This window comes from Choloepus didactylus, chromosome 1 (assembly GCF_015220235.1).
Source record: "Choloepus didactylus isolate mChoDid1 chromosome 1, mChoDid1.pri, whole genome shotgun sequence".
NCBI lineage: Eukaryota > Metazoa > Chordata > Mammalia > Pilosa > Megalonychidae > Choloepus > Choloepus didactylus.
This window is the reverse complement of record NC_051307.1, coordinates 70,963,082-70,976,131: the sequence shown is the minus strand read 5'-3', so window position 1 is coordinate 70,976,131 and position 13,050 is coordinate 70,963,082. Positions and strand designations below refer to the sequence as shown.

The following is a 13,050-nucleotide window of genomic DNA, read 5'->3' as shown; positions in this document are numbered from 1 at the left end:
AGAATGAAACAGGGTAGCAAAACTCAAACAAGTTAAATGTGGTGGTTAGGCACAAAGAAGCAATTGGCAGGCAATTATTTCCTGTGGGTTCCTTTTACAAACCCTACCTCCCAGCCAAACTTACTGGCTTTCCCGTAATACTTTCTGTATTATTTTATGTCTACTGTTTCCTTCTCCCCCCTCTCACACTTGGCTGTGTATTCCCATATTTGCATCCATAAGAGCATTAGGCATAAGAATTTGGCTAAATTAATGAATGGATAGATATGTTCTGTGTTGCAATTTAGATTCTTCTTACTTATTTCACAGAAGGATTAAATTATTACTATGTTCATCAGATAAATTACTTACAAAAGCCACCAGATACCAAAAAAAGAAATATGCTTAATCACTGTTGACAAGGAAGATTGACAGAGAAAAGGGAAACTTTTTCTGAAGGACAATTCAAACCTATGCACCACCACCACCCCCTAAGGAATTTGAAGAGAGAGAAAGATGAATTAAATCTGATTAACCAACATTTCAATGTTTAATCTATGGTGCATCTAAGCCGCTTGCTTTCTTTACTTCTCTTATGTGCTCTATTTTTACTGTTTGATCATTAGCTTAAACAAATCAGGTATTTCTTTTTCTTGTCAGTAGCTTTAAGGAAATATTTAATAAATAAAACAAGAAAATATTGAATAACCTAATAAATTGGGATTTAATTTATTTCTTTTATCTTAGTATAGTAGATGTTTGAGTCACAGAAGAAAATAATTAGGTTTTGTGTCTGGGGAAAAGGTCTTCACAACTGGGTAAATGTAAAAATTACCATTCCAAAACAGCTCTGGATCATAACCATGAGAACTATAGTAAAAAATTGTCACTTTGGTAGTCATTAATCTTTACTAGGCCTCTTCTCTCAAATTTAAAATCATGCTAAATGAGTAACTTCCAAGGTTTTGTCTAGTTTAAAATTCTTATTTCCCATTTCAATCCTGGAATGAAAAGATATGATATAAAAATTCATTTTCATATAAATTTTTCCATGCATTTTTCATACTCATAAAAATGTCACCTTACATGAACAAGGAAGGTACTATTATCCCCCTTGATAGAGGAGGAATTTCAGAAAGGGTTGAATTGAATCATTTACCCATGGTTACATGTCCAGTTAGTGAGACTCAAAAATAGAACACATGAAATTTCACTCCTTGTCCAGGACATTTTCTGTGTTAGCACCTGCTTCTCCAAAAGCCAGTCATTGCCCACACATACAGATTCACAGAAACCCACATATGCACAAACTTCCTTTTTTATTTATTATACAGATTTAATTTGTATTGGTATTGACATCAGTAAGCACACAGTTGTCTGGGTCAATGACTCTTTAGCTTGCAGAAAACCGGGACTATGTCAATTATTGATTTTATGTCAATGTATGGCCCTAAACCTCAGATATGAAGGCAATTATTTAAACAGCTGCAATATGTCCAAGGCAGTGCATCTTCCCTTCCTGTACCCCTAATCTTCCCAGCTTGTTCCTTCTGTTCAGCAGTGAGATAAACCCAGAATTTACTATATTCCCTTGCTAAAAGTAGGTGAGAATAATTTTTGCACACATTAGCACATGGGAAATTATTTAAATTGAAGATGTTATAATTATCTCTAAGATTATGCTGTTTGCAATATTCTATGAAACCTTGGCTACTAGCCCTTGTGACACTTTTGGTTTACAATTCTTAGCACATTGTTTTTACTCTACAGATGTATAATCACTCTTGCTATTGTAATGGACCATTTGCAGCTATATAACTTAAGTTTTGATAGAAATATTTGGGAATAATACTCATGATTAAATTCCTCTTGAATTTAAGAATAGATGACCGGTAAGCATATGGAAATAAAAATGAGGAATATATGGGTTTTTCTTAATTTCTTGACTTGTTCAAAAAATAATTTAAGGCTGCCTACATTGACTCATAAAATACTTCAAGATATAATCAATTAAAAGTAAGCACTTGAAAGGTCCCAATGACCAATAAATATTAGAAAAAATAATCACACTAGACAATTTTAAGGCAAGGCATACATGATTAATTCTGAATAAGATATTTTTCAGGGAGGGACTATTGTTTATAAAAGTAATATTTGAAGGCTGTTTGTCAAAGACAAAAAAATAGGTTTCATATAATTAATTTGTAACCATAATTAGAAACAGACCCTATTAAGCCTTATGGCCAAGTCTACATTCTCTCCCTCTTTTAGCAACCAAAATAATACATTGTAATGATGAAAATATAACATGTGGGTATAGAAAAATATCTGTATTTCTTTATGACAGGAAGATTTGTATTTAGTTCATCTTGAAAGTATATCAAGCAATTAAGTTTTTTTTAAAAAAAAGACCAGCAACTCTGGGAATCATCACTGATTAGCAAGATGCCACCGACTAGCATAGGTTCCTTTTTTTTTTTCCCCTAGAGCATGCAGGCTTTACATTTCTTTTAACTCCTCCTAATAATCCCTGTGGGGACAACCAAACAAATGGAAGACATAGTCCCTTCATAAGCAGTTATCAATCTTGTCATTAAAAGGGGATCATAATCCTTCCATATAGGATAAAATTCTTTCCAGTAGCTTTAATTTTTTTAAAACAGCTTTATTCACACACCATACAATCCATCCTAAGTGTACAACTGATGGCTGTTGGTATAATCACGTAGTTATGCATTTACCATTACTGTAAATATGAGAACATTCTCATTTTTTTTCAAAGAAAAAAAATCCCATACCCCTTGTATCCATCTATTATTGACTTTTAGCTTTGGTATAATGCCTTTGTTACAATTAATGAAAGAATTTTACAATGTTACTGTTAACTACAGACCTTAGTTTACATTAATTGTTCTTTAATCCATATTACACCCAATTATTAACATCTTGTAATAGTGACATAGGTTTGTTGTAGTTCATATTTATTTATTTATATTTAACCACCATCATTGTCCACTCTGGGTTTTGCTAAGTTATGCAGTCCCAGTTTTTATCCTGTAGCTTTCCTTTTGATGAAATACATGACCCCAGCCTTCCTCTTTTGACCATACTCATACTCTGCTTTGTTAATTACACTTACAGTATTGTGCTTCCATCACACAGTATTGTGCTATTCATTTCTGAACTTTTACAATGAACCTTATTGAACATTCTGTCCTCCTTAATCATTGGTTGCCCAATCTCTGTCCACCGTCTATCTTCTGGTAACCTATGCTCTCAAATTTAACTCTCAGGGTTTGCTCATTATGCTTAGTTCATATAAGTAAGACCATACAATATTTGCCCTTTTGTTTCTGGCTTATTTCACACAACATAATATCTTCAAGGTTCACTCACCTCATTGCATGTCTCACCACTTCATTCCTTTCTGCAGCCACACAATATTTCATTGTATGTATACGCCACAGCCCCCTTCTGCTCATCAGTTAGTGGACCCTTAGGCCACCTCCATCCATTGGCAATAGTGAATAATGCCACCATAATATCAGTGTGCAAATGTCTATTTATGTCACTGCTTTCCATTCTTCCAAGTATATAGCTAGTGTCAGGATTGTGGGATCATATGGCAACCCTATTCTTAGCTTCCTATGGAACCTCCACACTGCCTGTTCCATTTTGCTAATGCTACCCTTTTTCAAAACACCAGAAATGGATTGGCTTTTATAAAGGGGGCTTATTTGGTTACAAAGTTACAGTCTTAAGCCCATAAAGTGTCCAAGATAAGGCGTCAACAATTGGGTACCTTCACTGGATGATGGCCAATGGCATCCAGAAAACCTCTGTTAGCTGGGAAGGCACATGGCTGGTGTCTGCTCCAGAGTTCTGGCTTTGAAGTGGCTTTCTCAGGACATTCCTCTCTTAGCTGCAGCACTTGTGCATTCTTCAAAGTCTCCCTCTTGGCTGTAGCAAGCTCGCTCCTTCTGTCTGAGCTTATATAGTGCTCTAGTAAACTAATCAAGGCCCATGCTGAATGGGTGGGGCCACACCTCCATGGAAATTATCTCATCAGAGTTATCACCTACAGTCGGGTGGGTCATATCTCCATGAAAACACTCGAAGAATTACAATCTAATCAACACTAATATGTCTGCCCACAGAAGATTGCATCAAAGATAATGGCATTTTGGGAGACATAATGCATTCAAACTGGCACAATGCCCTCTGGAGGGGCTTGCAATTTTACTTCCCTACCAACAGTGAATAGGTATACCTCTTTCTCCATATCTTCTCCAGTACTTGTAGTTTTCTGTTTACTTTTTAAACAGTATTATTCACTTGCCATATAATCCATACCAAGTGTACAATCAGTGACTCCTGGTATAATCACATACTTATGTATTAACCACCACAACCTATATGAGAACATTTCCATTTCTTCCAAAAAGAAAGAAAAGAAAAAAAAAAACATACTCCTCCCTTATATCGCCCTCTTATTGACATTTTACTTTGGTGTATTGCCTTTCTTACAATTAATGAAAATATTACAATGTTACTGTTAACTATAGACCTTAGTTGACATTAATTGCATTTTTCCATATACCATCCCATTTTTAACACCTTGTAATAGTGACATACATTTGTTCTTATTCATGTAAAAATTTTCCTATATTTATACAATTTACCACCTTCATTGTCCACACTAGATTTCACTGAGTTGTGCAGTTCTGGTTTTCATCCTCTAGCTTTCCTTCTGGTGATATACATGCACCTAGACTTCCATTTTCAACCATACTCACACTCAGCATTGTTTATTATACTTACAATATTGTGTTACCATCACACAGTATTGTGCTATCCATTCCTTTACAATCAATCTTGTTAAACATTCCATGTTCCTTAAGTATCAAATGCCCAGTCTGTGCCCTCTTTCTGCCTCCTGATAACCAGTGTTTTCAAATTTAACTCTCAAGTTTGCTCATTATCCTTAGTTCATATTAGTGAGACCATACAGTATTTGTCCTTTTGTTACTGGCATATTTTGGTCAACATAATGTCCTCAAGGTTCATCCATGTTGTTGCATGCATCATGACTTTATTCTATCTTACAACTACATAATATTCCATTGTATTATTTACCACAGTTTGTTTACTCACTCATCAGTTGATGGATATTTGGGCCACCTGCATCCATTGGCAATCGTGAATAATGCTGCTATAGACATCAGTGGGCAAATGTCTGTTTATGTCCCTGCTTTCAGTTCTTCCAAGTATATACTTAGTAAGGGGATTACTGGATTATTTCCTCAGTTATTCTTTCTGCCCTTTTTCTCTTCTTTTTTCCTTTTTGGACACCCATGACACGTATCTTCATGCACTTTATGTTGTCATTCCATTCTATGAGATCCTGCTCATTTTTTTCCATTCTTTTTCCCTATCTATACTTTTCTGTATAGGATTTCAGATATCCTGTCCTCTAGTTCCCTAATCCTTTCTTCTGCACCTTCACATCTGCTGTTGTATGTCTCCATTGTGTTTTTCATCTCTTTTATTGTATCTTTCATTCCAATAAGTTGTCTCTTTTTTTTGCAAGCTTCTGAGTTTCTCTGTATTGTCACCCAGTGTCTTCTTTATATCCTTCATCTCTTTTGCTACATTTTTCTTCAACTCATTCAATTAATATAGAAGATTTGCTTGAATATCTTAATTAGTTGTTTCAACTCCTGTATTGTACCTGAAGTTTTAATTTTTTGCTTTGTCTGAGCCATATCTTCCTGCTTCCTAGTATGACTTGTGACTTTGTGTCTAGGTATCTGCTTTTCTTGATTAGTTTTTCTGGAGGTTGTTTTCTCTCTTTTGCCTAGGGTTATCTTGTTGGTTGGCTGTGTGCTCTAACTGTTCTTTGACATTTGTTTCAACTTATTCTAGACCTCTAGCATAGCTTGTTTAACTGATCAGAATTTTTTCTGATCTTATTTTTCTGATTCTTGCCCTGCATATATGGAATTTTTTTTTTTTTTTTTTTTGAGATTACCCGTTTCTGTGCAGTTGTTTCACCCCCAGAAAAAAGCTTTCTCTAACCTCTTCCTTTTCAGGGGATTTCAATCTGTTTGATTTGTGTTTTATTTGCCTTTATATGTTTTTAACACTCCTTTCATTACCTCTACCAACTTTTACCTGGAGGCTGATTCTGGGAGGAGGGTCCCCTCAGAAGGATCTACCCCATTCAGTTTTTCCCAGACAAGTTCAGGACTCACAAAAGGGGTATGGGTAAGTATCAAGGTTCTCTGGGGATGAGACCCAGCAGGGTGCCAGTATTTCCTTTGAAACCTCTGATTCTGTGCTTTTCCTGTCCTGCCCAGAAGATGGTATTTTTCAGCCTGCTGCTCCCACAGGACTAAGGTTGTCCTGTGTCTTCAATTCTCAGCAGACTCTGCCCCTTCCAGGGGAGTGGTTTGGATATATGCTGAGGGGAAGGTGGGCTTAAAGTGTTTCTATTTTCAGCTCTCTAAATAACAGTCACCATCTATGCTGGGCCTTGCCCCACCTCTTTTCTTGGGGAGGAACTGCTTTTCAGCCCCTTGATCCCTGCAGGCTGGAAAAATCACAGGACTCTCAAACAGCCCCACTTCCACCTCTGACTAAGAATGTTTGAGACAGGCTGGCCTCCATTTTTTGTATATTGAAACTTGTTGATATCCTAGTACCTGGATTCTAAATTCTCTGAATGAGAGCCACCACTTGTGCTGGGCCCTTACCTCCCCCCACCCCGCCTTTTCTTGGGGACAATAGCCCTTTAGGAAATGATCTCCTCCATCTGGTTAGTTTGTCTCTCAGTCAACCCTACTTCTGCCCCTGCCTGAGGCAGTGCTGAAAACAGAGAATGCCAGTGCATTCTTTAATGCGCTGCTTAAAAAAGAAAAGCCGTTTTCAGAGCTGGTTCCCAGCAACCCTGGTTCACTCCTCAAGAGCTGGAATTCATACCCAGCTCTATGTGCCCCTTTTCTTGGGGGCACAGCCCTTTTTCAGCAATCTGAGTTCAGCCAATTCAGAAGCCTCTGTTCTTTTCCATAACCACTGCTTCCTCCCTGCTGGGAGCATGGCTATAACAGAACTCCTGGTTTCTTTCTAGTTTATGTTGCAAATTTATCTGTGCTAAGATCTGGTATTCAGCAGTCCAAATTCATTACTCAAATCCTCAGTTGGAGCCTGGATGAGTTCCCTTTCCTTTGATCCTAGTAGAGAGGGCTTCTGTTTCCCAGAAGTGATTCCAGGTCAGCCTACTATGCCAGTGGGAGAGGGGCACCAGCCTCCATAGGATGGGAGGAGATACTTACAGCTGTGATTTATCAGTCTTGCATTTTCACTCATTCCTGGCTGGTGTACAATGTGTCTGGTCTCTGAAGTCCCCCAAACAGCTGTTTCAGACAGTTTCTGGCTATTTACTAGCCTCCCTAGAGGACAGATGAAATCCTACACCTCCCTATGCCACCATCCTAACGACTCCCCTAGCACAGGTTCTTAGGTAGCATCAATGATTAGTGGTTTATGTTGAGTTTATGCAGCTTTGCTAACCAATGACAGTTAACATTCAAACACTATAAATTCAATATAACATTCAATCACTTCATAGTATTGGATTTTGCTTCATATATATATATATATATATATATATATATTTGAATATATAATGTTATAATATATAATGGAATAGCTATGCCTAAAGCTTACTTAATTTACAGGTAAATTAAATCCATTTTGGCACCTACTAAATCAAGAAATAGTTATTTGGGAAAAATTTTAGTATTCTAATGAATCTGTCTTATGGGAGGAAATAAAAGATTTTCTTTTAAAATAAAAAAGATATAATTAAAACAGTGGTTCTAATCACAAAGGACCATAGTGGTAGAAATGATAGAAGTGAACAAGTCAACAATGATCAGAGCACACCGTTGTAAGTGGTCCTTGAACAGTTCAATGAATAGGAGAACTTCTCTGAATGCTTTATTCAAATTTTGATCATGTGAGGGACAATGTACAGTACACAATCTGAGCACCCTGGGATCTACAAAATTAGGTGGTTAATTTTAACCTGCATCCTAGTAAGCTTCTCAGGTGCAACACATCTGAGTTGTGACAATTTGAGTCTCCAGGTTCAAACTATGTGTAAAAATAATCCAGATTATGTGAACAAATGCTGACTAAGTTATAGGCAACAGATATTTGTTTGTACACTGATTTTTCCAAGTAAAATGGTGGTTCTCTACTCCTGTACATTCAGCAGTGACAGACTCAGTTTTAGAAAGGGATAAATTCTTTGGGAGTGGATATTAAATATAAACAAATCCTTTAATGTAGTAGTGTTAACCACTTTGGGGACACAAGAAAGACTGAGTAATTCAACAAGTGTTGCTGCTTAAATCTAGAAATAGTATCTAGAAATCTCATCAAGTAGTAAAGTCATCAATTTATTATGCATTCTGTACTGCATTTTTTTAGATAGCCATTCAAGTATCTACCCTTTTGTTTAAGAATAAACAACCAAAAACAAAACCCCAAACATGTTTTTAAAGAGCTTTTTAGTATACATTGTCAAATTGTACTTGGGAAAAATGTAGCAAGTTGTATTCCCTCCAAAAATGTATGAAAGTGCCTCTATCTTGAACTCTTTTTTTATTTCTTGAAATACTCTATTGCATGCTTATCTGCCTTTAATGCCTCTCTTTAATGCTTTATAAATGTAGTTTTAACAAGGAGATAAGTGTAAACTACAGATGGTGGTTGCTGCCAGAGTAATAGCCAACAATAAAGCAAAGTTGAATATTTGACTCTTCTGGGCACAGGACTGTGAATAACCTAATCCCTGCAACTGGAGGATGTCTGTACCAAATGAATGGACAATTACATTCAATTAATTAATACTATTGTCTGAATTATGGAGAAAATTATAAAAACTTTGTATTGAGATAAATATTATTCAAAGTATTTATTAACAACTTAAAGGTCAAAACAAATTAAACCCTGATAAATATGGATATTAAAGAGCATGAAACTGTAACAAATGCAAGCATTTAATAAGAATACAGATAAAATGGCAAAAATTTGAAGTCTTTATTAAACTGAAGAGTTGAGTATTAATATACTGGAGAGATCATACTACACATAAGAGGCTTAATATCTGTAAATGATACAAACTGGAGATGCGTATAAAGAAAGTGAAGCCATAGGATAATTACAAACCAGAATATGAATTTTTGTGTATATATTTTTATTTTAAAAGACATTCTTTTGTAGGAATTCTTTTCAGCATAAATGTCACTGTAAAATTTGTAACAACATTTGGAAGATTACATTTTTATAATAGGAGTTTCAGTTGCATTTTGCATTTTCAACAGACCTTGTAATGCTGAGCACTTTCATCACATTTTGAGATGGGTCTGTAATCATTCCAGCTTTTCAGTATATTTAGGAAGTCTAAACAATAAGCAGCATTTGCTAACAACCTATCTTGTGTCTAGCATTATGCTAGGTGCTGTAATGTGACTCCCCCTGCTGAAAATATATTAGGTGCTCAACTGATAGCATAATAGACATAGAGAGGCTTAAATGTGGCTCAGAGACAAAATGAAGGCTGATATGATTAAAGAAGATGTGAAGAAAGGAATAGAATAATTAGCAATTGAAAAGAATATGAGCTCTTGGGACCATTTTTAAAAGGCCAATTACATTAGCTTAGGTAAGTAGAAAGAGACCATTCACCAAAAGTAGGTGAATCCAGGGACACCTCATATCAGTAAGGGAAGGTGTTTAAAATCAACGTTCTAACTAGTTTCTTCATTTCCTCCCAATAGAGACTCCAATGCCCCTCTCTCTTTCCCACACATGGATGTAAATAACTAATAAGACTCTGGAAACTGAAGAAGAAAGGAAGGAAGAAACTGAAGAAAGAAAGAAGGGAGGGAGAGGGGTGAGGGAGGGAGGGAGAGAGGAAAGGAAGGAGGGAGGAAAGTGTTCTGGTTTGCTAGAGCTGCCATTATACAAAATACCAGAAACGGATTGACTTTTATAAGGGGGTTTATTAGGTTACAAATTTACAGTCTGAAGGCCATGAAAATGTCCAGATTAAGACATCAACAAGCAATACCTTGACTGAAGAATGGTTGATGGCATCTGGAAAATCTCTGTTAGATGGGAAGGCATGTGGCTGGGGTCTACCGATCCTTTGCTCCAGGGTTCTGGGTTTAAAATGGCTTTCTCCAAAATGTCTGTGGGCTAGCATCTCCAAACATCTCCAAGCATCTTTAAGAGTCAGCAAGCATCTGGGTTGGCTCTTAGCTTCTCTTAAGTACTTCAGTTAACTAATCAAGACCCACCCTGAGTCTGTGGGGACATACTTCCATAAGAATAATTTAATCAGAGTTCTCACCCACAGATAAGTGGATCACATCTCCATGGAAACATTCAATCAAATGTTTCCACCCAAAAAGATTGGGTTAAAAGATCATGACTCTTCTGGAGGGCCATAAAAGTTCCAAACTGGCACAGAAGGAAAGGAAAAACAAAGAGGAAGTGAGAGAGGGGGGAAGGTCTGGTTTGTCTGTTAGTCATATCCTTTTTTCTCACTGTCTTAGTTTCCAAGCGCTGCCATAACAAAGTAGCACAAACTGTATGGCTTAAAACAATAGAAATTTATTGTTTCACAGTTCCAGAGGCTAGAAGTACAAAATCTGTAAGAGAGAATTCTTCCTTGCCTCTTTCTAGTTTCTGGTGGTTTTCTGGTAATCCTTGGACTTCAATCTCTGCCTCAGCCATCACATGGCATTCTCCTCTGTGTCTGTCTCTGGGTCTGTATCCAAATTTTCTCTTCTTATAAGGACAACAGAAATATTGGATTAAGGGCCCGCCCTATTCCAATATGAACCATTTTAGCTTAACTAATTCCATTTGCAATAACCCTATTTCCAAATAAGGTCATATTCACAAGTACCACAAGTTAGAACTCCAACATAACCTTCTGGTGATCACAATTAACCCATAACAGTCATCCCTCTGATGCTCCAAAGTTCTTATCCTTTCCATGTGTAAAATACATTCACTCTATCCCCACATCCCAAAACTCTTAAGCCATTCCTACATGGAATCCAAGTCCAAAATCCCATCTAAACCAGTTGTGGGCATGGACCATCCTGGGGCAAAATTCCTTTCCATTTAGTGGGATAGGCATAGGATAGACATGCCCATTCAAAGGGAGAAATTGAAAGGGAAACAGGATTCATTGGTCCCCAGCAAGTCTGAAACCCAGGAAAACAAATTCCATTGAAGTTCAAGGCCTCAGAATAGCTCTCTGTGGCTCTATGCTCTGTCCTTTGGGCTCACTGTGGTGACAGTCCCACTCTCTATGAACACCAAACTGGTGACCCCACCCTCCTGGACTGGGGAAGCCCCTTTGACTCAGGCCTCTGCATCCATGGTTCTGCCCACAGAGTCATTCTTCCTTAATGTCATCCCATTTCTGTCTCTTTGAGTATAGGCTGGCAGTGTTTCCGCTGACAGTAAATTCTCACAAGTCTTGTCAGTTTCACATGCAATTCACTGGAGTGCAAACCATAAGTGGACCCTCCATAGATGTTTCCATTCCTGGTTCCTACTTAGATGATTGCTTGGATCCATGAGTCACACACCTAATCTCTTACCAAGCTGTTGTTCAGCTACACCTTAGGCCCTTTCCCCAGAACATGCTATATGGATAGCTTACAAATGATCCAAATCATCAAGTGCTGGTTCCATTTTGCCTAACAGTTCATTCCTCAATTTTTATCTTTCCTCTTGCATTTTAGTATAAGTAAGAAAGAAAAACTGGGCTGTACCTTCCACATTTTGCTTGGAAATATCTTCAGCTAAACATTCAGGTTCATAGTTTACAAGTTCTACTTTCCATCCAATGCTACAATATAATTCTGCAAAGTTATCTGCCACAGGGATTACCTTTCCCCCAGTGTCCAATAGCATATTCCTCATTTCTGTCTGAGGTGCTCAGAAGCACTTTTCACATATTTCTAGCAGCATTCTTTTCATGAAGATCAATGTGTTCTCTAAGATGAAAGAGGCTCTATCTTCAGATTTCCTCACTTTTTTCTGAGCCTTTGGCAGAATCGCCTTTCTTGTCCATACTTCTACCAATGGTCTCTTCAAGACAATCACGATCAAGCACTTCAAAATTCTTCCAGTCTCTACCCTCTTCCAATTTCAAAGTCACTTTCGTATTTTCAGGTATTTGCTATAGCAGTACCCCACTTCTTGGTGCAAAATCCATCTTAAATTGCTAAGGCTACTGTAACAAAGTACCAAAACTGCCTGGCGTAAAGCAATAGAAATTTACTGTTTCACATATCCAGATGCTAGAAGTCCAAAATCTTTAGAGGAGAATTCTTCCTTGCCTCTTCCTAGCTTCTGGTTTTCAGCAATCCTTGAGCTTCAGTCTGCATTCTCTCCTGTGTCTGTCTCTGGATCTTTTATAAGGACTCCAGTCACATTAGAATAAGGGCCACTCTATACCAGTGTGACCTTAGTTTAATTTACTAATCCATTCGTAATGATCCTATTTCCAAATAAGAAGGCATTCACAGGTAGAGGGAGTTAGGAACTCAGCATATCTTTTTGGAGAACACAATTCAACCTAAAACACGCTCACTCAACCAATTCTGGAGGAAAAAACTGATTTTATGGATGACCAACCATGATAACACTATCCATAAGCTCTTTTAAATAAAGAAATCAAGCTATTGAAACCTACTTTCAATTTAAAATGTCTATTTTGTTTTTGAATGTATTACTCTAGATCAGCGTAGTTCAACAGACATTTCTGTGATGATGAAATTTTTTTTTAATCTGTACTTTCTAATATGGTAACAACTAGTTGCATTTACCTACTGAGTATCTGAAATGTGGCTAGTTTGCCTGAGAAACTCAATTTTTAATCTTATTAAATTTAAATGCCATATATGGTCAGTAGCTATTGTACTGGAGAGCAAAGCTCTGGATTATAAATATTTTGAAGGCAGGGCCTATGTATAT

At 37.0% G+C, this 13,050-nt stretch overlaps 1 pseudogene; it reads left to right on the top strand.

The window, feature by feature from the left end:
* The first annotated feature begins 1,864 nt into the window (after window positions 1-1,864).
* The window catches only part of LOC119515225, a 28,220-nt pseudogene continuing 17,034 nt past the window's right edge, over window positions 1,865-13,050 (top strand).